Source organism: Sciurus vulgaris (genome assembly GCF_902686455.1).
Source record: "Sciurus vulgaris genome assembly, chromosome: 16".
NCBI lineage: Eukaryota > Metazoa > Chordata > Mammalia > Rodentia > Sciuridae > Sciurus > Sciurus vulgaris.
The window spans coordinates 35,980,103-35,986,990 of NC_136477.1; the positions used below are offsets into that span (position 1 = coordinate 35,980,103).

General features: G+C 38.7%; 1 protein-coding gene across 2 annotated transcripts in view; it reads right to left on the bottom strand.

Annotated features, from left to right (window-relative positions):
* Positions 1 to 6,865, bottom strand: part of ZCWPW2 (zinc finger CW-type and PWWP domain containing 2) — a 119,482-nt gene extending 112,617 nt beyond the window's left edge. For both annotated transcript variants that reach the window (XM_079114008.1, XM_079114007.1), the window contains exon 1: positions 6,523 to 6,865. The gene's annotated coding sequence lies outside the window, so the exon portion shown is untranslated. The remainder of the gene's footprint in view (positions 1 to 6,522) is intronic.
* Between the last annotated feature and the right edge of the window lie 23 nt (positions 6,866 to 6,888).

The following is a 6,888-nucleotide window of genomic DNA, read 5'->3' on the forward strand; positions in this document are numbered from 1 at the left end:
CTCTAGATATTGGCTATTACTGGAAGGGGCAATGGTTCTAGGCTTAGCAAAGCATCAGAATGTCAAAGCATGAGAACATAGGAAATTAGAACTGGGGCTAATATGTTCACTCAAGGTGTAGAACAAACTACTAAGAATAAGATTAAGCCTGGTTCTACTATAAGGAAAAAAAAAAAAACCTGAGCAATTTTTCTTGGTCTCTAGAAAATTGTTTGCTAAAATAGTTGCTCAAATCTCTTGCCCACTTTTCTATCTGGTTGTCTTTTATCCTTTTAATAATTTAAATTTTACATATCCTGATTATCAGGTATTTGTTTTTTACTGTTTCTACATGTTCCCAGTAATTTTTCCCACTTTGCAAAGTCCATTTCACTTTTTTAAATTACTATTTGATGCCTTTTTAAAAATGAATAACATGAAATCTACACTCTTAAAACTTTTCAATACAAAATTGTTATATGCACATCATTAAACAGATCTCTAGAACTTTTCCATCTTGACTGAAAAAGTCATCTTTTATCACTACTGAAACTCTATCTACTGAACAGCAACTCTATTTCCCACAACCCCCGTTCAGGCAACCACCATTCTACTTTCTGCTACTATGGCACTGACTACTTACATATCAAGTAAGTGAAATAAATCATGCGGTATTTGTCTTTCGGTATTTGGTTTATATAATGTAGCCTAGTATTTTCTAGTTTCATCCATGTTGTTGCATAATATGGTTTTTATCTTAAGACTGAATAATATTCTTCTGTATGTATATACCACACTTTATTCATCTGATAATGGAGAGTTAGGTTATTTCCATCTATCTAATGAATACTGCTGCAATGAACACAGGAGTGTTAACACCTCTTCTGCATCTTGTTTTTAATTCTTCTGAAAACATACCCTGAAGTAGAATTGCTGGATCATATGGTAATTCTTTCAATTTTTTGAGGAAACTCTATACTGTTTCCCATAGCAGCTGTGACATCTTACATTCCCGCCAAAAGCCCACAAGGATGCCAATTTGCCCACATTCTTGCCAACATAAATTACTTGAAGATTTTTTGGATAGTGGCCATCCTAATAAGGTATGAAGTAACATCTCTTTGAGCTATTGAATTTGAATTCCATTTCCCTGATAATTACTGATGCTAAGCTTGTTTTCATAAAACCATTGACCATTTCAATGTCTTCTTTAGAGAAATGTAAACTCAAGTCCCTTGCCTGTTTTTTAATCAGGTAACTTGGGTGCTTTGATATTGAGTTGTACAAATTCCTTGTATGTTTTGTATGTTAAGTCCTTATCAGATGTATGGTTTGCATATATTTTCTTCTATTCCATAGGCTGCCTTTTCACTGTGGATTGTTTCCTTCGCTAGCTGGCTACACTGTAGTTTGAAAAAGTCATACTTGCTCATTTTTTGCTTTTTTGGGTTTTGGGGGATTTGGGGCCTGTACTTTGGATGTTATATCTAAGAGATCTTTGGCAAAAACAACGTTACAAAGCTTTTACTGAGTTTTAGTTTTTCATCTTACTTTTAAGATAAAATTAACATAGCTTAAGTCTTTAAGCTATTTTGATTTGGTTTCTGTTTATCCTATAAGCTAGTGGTTCACATTCCTTCTATTGCATGTTGAATATTGAACTTTCCGTTGCTGTTCTCCTGTTGTTGTTTCTGTATTACTTCTCCTTGCTTTTCATACCAAAGACTTTTGAAGGACCATTACTTTTTCTTCACTAACATGTTTCTGTCTGCAAATTACTCCATTTATATACTGTGCATACAATTATGACATTCATGTTTTGGGAAAAAAAAAAAAGCTCTTTCAGAAACTAATTCCTGTTGACTACAAAAGTATTTCAAATCAAAAAGTTATCAATAAAGCACAGATTTTATGCCCTGTACAAAACTAGGTGCTAGAGGTAAGTATACATCTCTCTTTTGTAAATAGAAAAAAAAAAAATAATTCTACCAACATCTTTTTGAAAAGTACATAAAAAGATCTTTTAACATTTAAGAACTTATTCCTTTTCTACTTGAAATTATATTTTCATCTCACTTCCCACATAAGCTTATACCGATGTAACATATTTTAGTATTTTAAAGTACTTTAATCATCCTATCACGTTTCCCTACATTAAAGGAGAGGGTACTAGGGAGGAACAGAGTTACTTTAGATTAGGTAGAGGGGAGTGAAAGGATGGGAAGGGGTAAGGGAGTAGGAAGGCTAGTAGAGTGAAACAGACATTATTACATCATGTACATATATGAATGCATGACTGGTGTGATCCTACAATATGTACAATCAGAAAAATGAGAAATTGTACTCCATTTATGTATGATTTATCAAATGCATAAATGCATTCTACTGTCATGTATAACTAATTAGAATAAAAAAATTTTAAATCTCAAGGAAAGGCAAAAAAAGTAAATTTTCAAATTTCTAAGAACATATATTCTAAAAATTCTCTTTAGTATTGTTACCATTACTGAACACTATAGATCAAAGAGTAAACATATCACAAATTATAATCATTATAAATATCAACAATGTCATGGAGAACTAGATTTTGACCCTCCTGCCCCTTATCTCCTCCTGCCCCTTATCCCCTCCATTAAGCCATGCACCCAGAGATGAATATCATATATTGCTGGAAATACACAAGGTTCAGGTTAATCATACTCTTACATTTTATATTCCTCCATTCCAAATATTAGGGTTTCTGGTTACAGCAATTATTTTTTTAAACTTCTGTTATATATCCAAAATCATATGGGGGTATGCCATCAAAAATTAGTTTTAATGATTAGCCGATAGCTTAATCTGGTCCCTATGGTATGTTTCTGAAAGCAAGTGGAATCACCAGTTTTACAAAACAATAACTACCCAGTCATTAAGAATTATTCCCTCTCTATTCGCCACTATCAAGATTTAGGTCAGATTAAAGGCATTGCTTTATTTGTATAATGAGAGGAACACAGAAAGGTGTCTAGCACACTCTAAGGCAGATGAATTTCAGAGACAAAAACATGCAAGTTAACAACTTAGAATTAATACTGTTAAATTCTACCCATTAACCTCCTGGAAAGCCTTCTTGTACCTTAAGGTTACATGAAGGTTAAGAAAGAAATGTGTTACCTGATTTGAAGGTTGCTGCTTTAACATACATACACATTTGTATACACACAATATGACAGAAGTTAGGAACTTTTGTGGCGGGTGAGACCCGGGGCCCAGGGTTACGCCACGCGCATCTAAAGATGGCAACTGGCAGACAGAAAACGGCGTCCTGATTATGCTGGAGAAAGGCAGAAAACGTTTACAATTGGCTGTATGATAATCAGTTCAGCCGCCTAGCGCATGGACAGATATACTTTACAAGTATGCTTGAGCAAGTGATCGCTTGACCTTTAACAGGATTGGATGGACATATCTGGTTACAATTGCTTATGCATGAGACTGCTTATATATTGAAGGTGTTATCTGAATAAAGCGGAAGCTGCTTCATGAACTTCTGAAGAGTATGTGTCTTTTGTCCCGCTGGTCAGGGCCGAAAGAGCAAGAAGCGGCGCGAGCTGCTTGAAGCGACCCAGGCTAAGAAGCGGCGGTTTTCCGTAAACTTTAAGTTTATAATATTTTATTTTTCTCTCCCTCTCTTTGTGTACATGTGTCCATACACACTGGGGGGGGGGGGGAGTGGGGGGAGTCAGAGGGAAAGATGCAAGATACCAAGTATGCCCCAACACATTTTTTTGTTTTTGGTAGTGTTCTTCAATGTTCTCTCTACCTTTGCCACTATAATTCTATCTTAACCTGAATAAGTGATACATGGGGAAAAGAGAAGAATGCATTTTAAATAACATCAATAAAATTACATTGAAGCTGATATTAATATGAAGATAGACACTGCTATCACAAGTTAGCAGTTCTGATAGCTTATATCTGTTCTACTGACATTGAAGAACCAGTATCTACCATAGAGCATAGTACTCAGAACATAAAACAAAGTGACAGAAATAATGACTCAGAGTGGTACAATTTTAATTGAATTGGATTAATATGCAATTTAAATAACTAAACAGACATTCACTTTAATTTTTTTCCTCAAAAAAATAGCATTCTACTGTTCCCTATTACAGTATTCTTCATAGTTTTTAAATAGACACAGCACTCAATAATTTTTTAAAAAAGCTTTTTACATTGTTTTCACATGCTGTATGTTTTACATGAAACAATAAAATGTGAAGTAACTCTAAAATAGCTCAATTGCCTAAAAGTAAAAAAGCAGGCTGAGTCACAGAAATTGTGACAGGCCCATGTTCTTCACTGATATCACCATTAAATCCAAACCTATTCCAGTGAAAAAGGGTACCAAGACATAGTCAATATCATATCCTGAACATCCAAACTTTGGTGAGAGTGTGGTGGGAGATGAGAAAAGGTAGAAGAGGTGACAGAACTCTTATGATTTCTATTTTCTTATTTTTGTTCAAAACAACATTTAAACAGGACACTTGAAAAAGTGCTTGGTATCTAGAGCGTTCAAGCAGTCCTAAATGACCCTTCTGTAACAAGTGCAGTTTCTAAAAGCACTCAATTGTTCTGAAAATTTTGGATTACATTTGTAGCTACAGAAAATGTAAGGATGATTTTAAAACCAAAAACCTGTCCCAAACCTGGCTGGGGAGAGAACTTTTTGGAGGGTGCAATTCACAACTCCCTCTTGGGAAAAAAATGAGCATTCCTAAAAAACAATCCCTAAGCAATTTTCAATAAACATCAGAGGAATTAAGCCTTACCCTGGAAAACCAGCCACTCACCAAGCCAATTGTTATCAGTTAAGAAACTTCTAACACCCAAATTCTTTTCTTTCTGGTATCTAGTTTAACAATGATTATTTAACCATTCTCTTTTCCTATGAAATGCTCCTACAAGACTGTATCTTTTAATCAAAGGTCTTTTTGTTTGCAATAAGATTGTTAACACAAATACATGATTATAAGTGAACTGCGTGACAAGTCTTCTCTAATGATTTATTTTATTCACCAAAGTTAATTAAAGCAGATGATTAGGAGTGGGTGGAAGGTGACCATTTCTGGCTAAATGCACTGAAGATTTGGATTATATTTTGTCATAACCTAGCAGCAGCACAATGCCCTTAAATGAAAAACTAACAAGTTTAATTTGCCTAAAATAATAAACTTATGCATTGTGATCGAGAAAATAATTGTTATTAAAGTCCAGTTTTAAAATAGTTACATTCAGGAGGTATATATATAACAACAAAAATGAACCCTCTCATCAGAATTTAAAATATTGATCTATGCCATTTTTCTTTATTTACCCTGAGAGGAAAAAAAAAAGAATTTTCTTGCTTTTTCAACTCAGATTTTTCCAAATCATGTTTAAAATTAGGAAACATTTCTACAAATTCAAATGAAAAGTTAGAGTATCACTTTATTTGATGACTTCGGATGTCTCAACTGCTTTTGATAACATTCATCAACTACTAGTCAAAACACACTGCTTGGTGGTTTGTTTTTAAGTCAAAAAAATCAGAAACCCCATCATGCAAACAATAAAAAACGCCAAGGACCGATTCTAGCTCAAAATATTAAAAATCACTGCGCTCTTCCACCTTCCATTCCAAGAAACTGAGGCGAATGGATCTCCTTACAGGGTACCTTAAGGGAGATTCTAAAACAATTTTCTAGACTATCGTGTAACAAAGTTGTGGCCTTTGTTCGCAACAGCTGTGCCTTTTCAATTTAATTTAAAAAGACTGGCTTAACAACAACGAAAACATCTTCCAAGAAAATTCTGGCGGTGAACCCATTCTCTGAGCCCACAGTTGGGCTAATTTTGTTGCACGATGCAGAAAGACCTTCTACCAGGACGCTGCCAAAATGTGAGACTCCCGGTGACAAACTACTACTTGATAAGGGAGCCGGGGACGTCCGTGATTGTAATTGGCGATGAACGAGGATACACCGCCCACAAGTACTGTTCTTTCGTTTGCCTCCTTAACCAGAAATGACCTAGAGCTTTGGGGGGTTCGCTATGAGACCCCCCCACCCCTCCCCACACGGTGACTTGACCCCACAACTCAAGACTGTCTTCCACCCAGAAATAACTCAGGGCGTCGACAGCGCTCGGGGAGCGAAGAGGACCTTCGCTCTCCCTAACCCACAAGTCGAGCGGTACGCTGGCACCCAAGTTCGTTTGTGAATAACTACGCGACCCTGAGCAACTCGCCCATCAGGGGCTTTCAGTGATCGCCCGAGAGTTCGCGAAGCGCCCAGAAACCAGGCCGTGGAGGTTAAACGGCTCCCTCCCAGCTAACCCAGCGAGCGTCCCAAGTACCCGCCACAACGCCGGCAACCCCAGAGCCCTTATTAGGCTGAGCCGATTCGCAACCCACGCTCGGGAGACCCGGGTGGGCGCTGAGGAGAAAGGACGCGCTAGAGGGCGCCCCCGAAGGCGGCTTTCAGCCCAACAGCCGCCGCGGCGGGGTAACGCTCTTACCCACTTCCACTCCGCCTCCTCGCGTCGCCACGGCCCAGCCCCGTCCCAGAGGCTCACGGGACACGTAGTACGCCGCTCGCCCCGACCCCTCCTCCAGCTCGGCTCCGTGAACGCCCTCCCAGCTCCCGCCGGTCTGACTTCCGGTTTCCTCGCGCGGCCCAAGCGTGGAGCCGGGGGAAGGCGGTAGCCCCTTTTCCGGCTCTGAAGCGCTCTTCCACCCTTCCGACTCTTCCTAGATAAGGTTTGCCCCGGCTGCGCGTGACGCGGTACTCGCGCGTGCGAGTCCCAACGACGCCAGCTGGCGCCGCCGGGCCTGGGTCTCGCGCGCGTGTTGCTGGGTAACGGGCCTGTGCCCGCTGCCGCCGG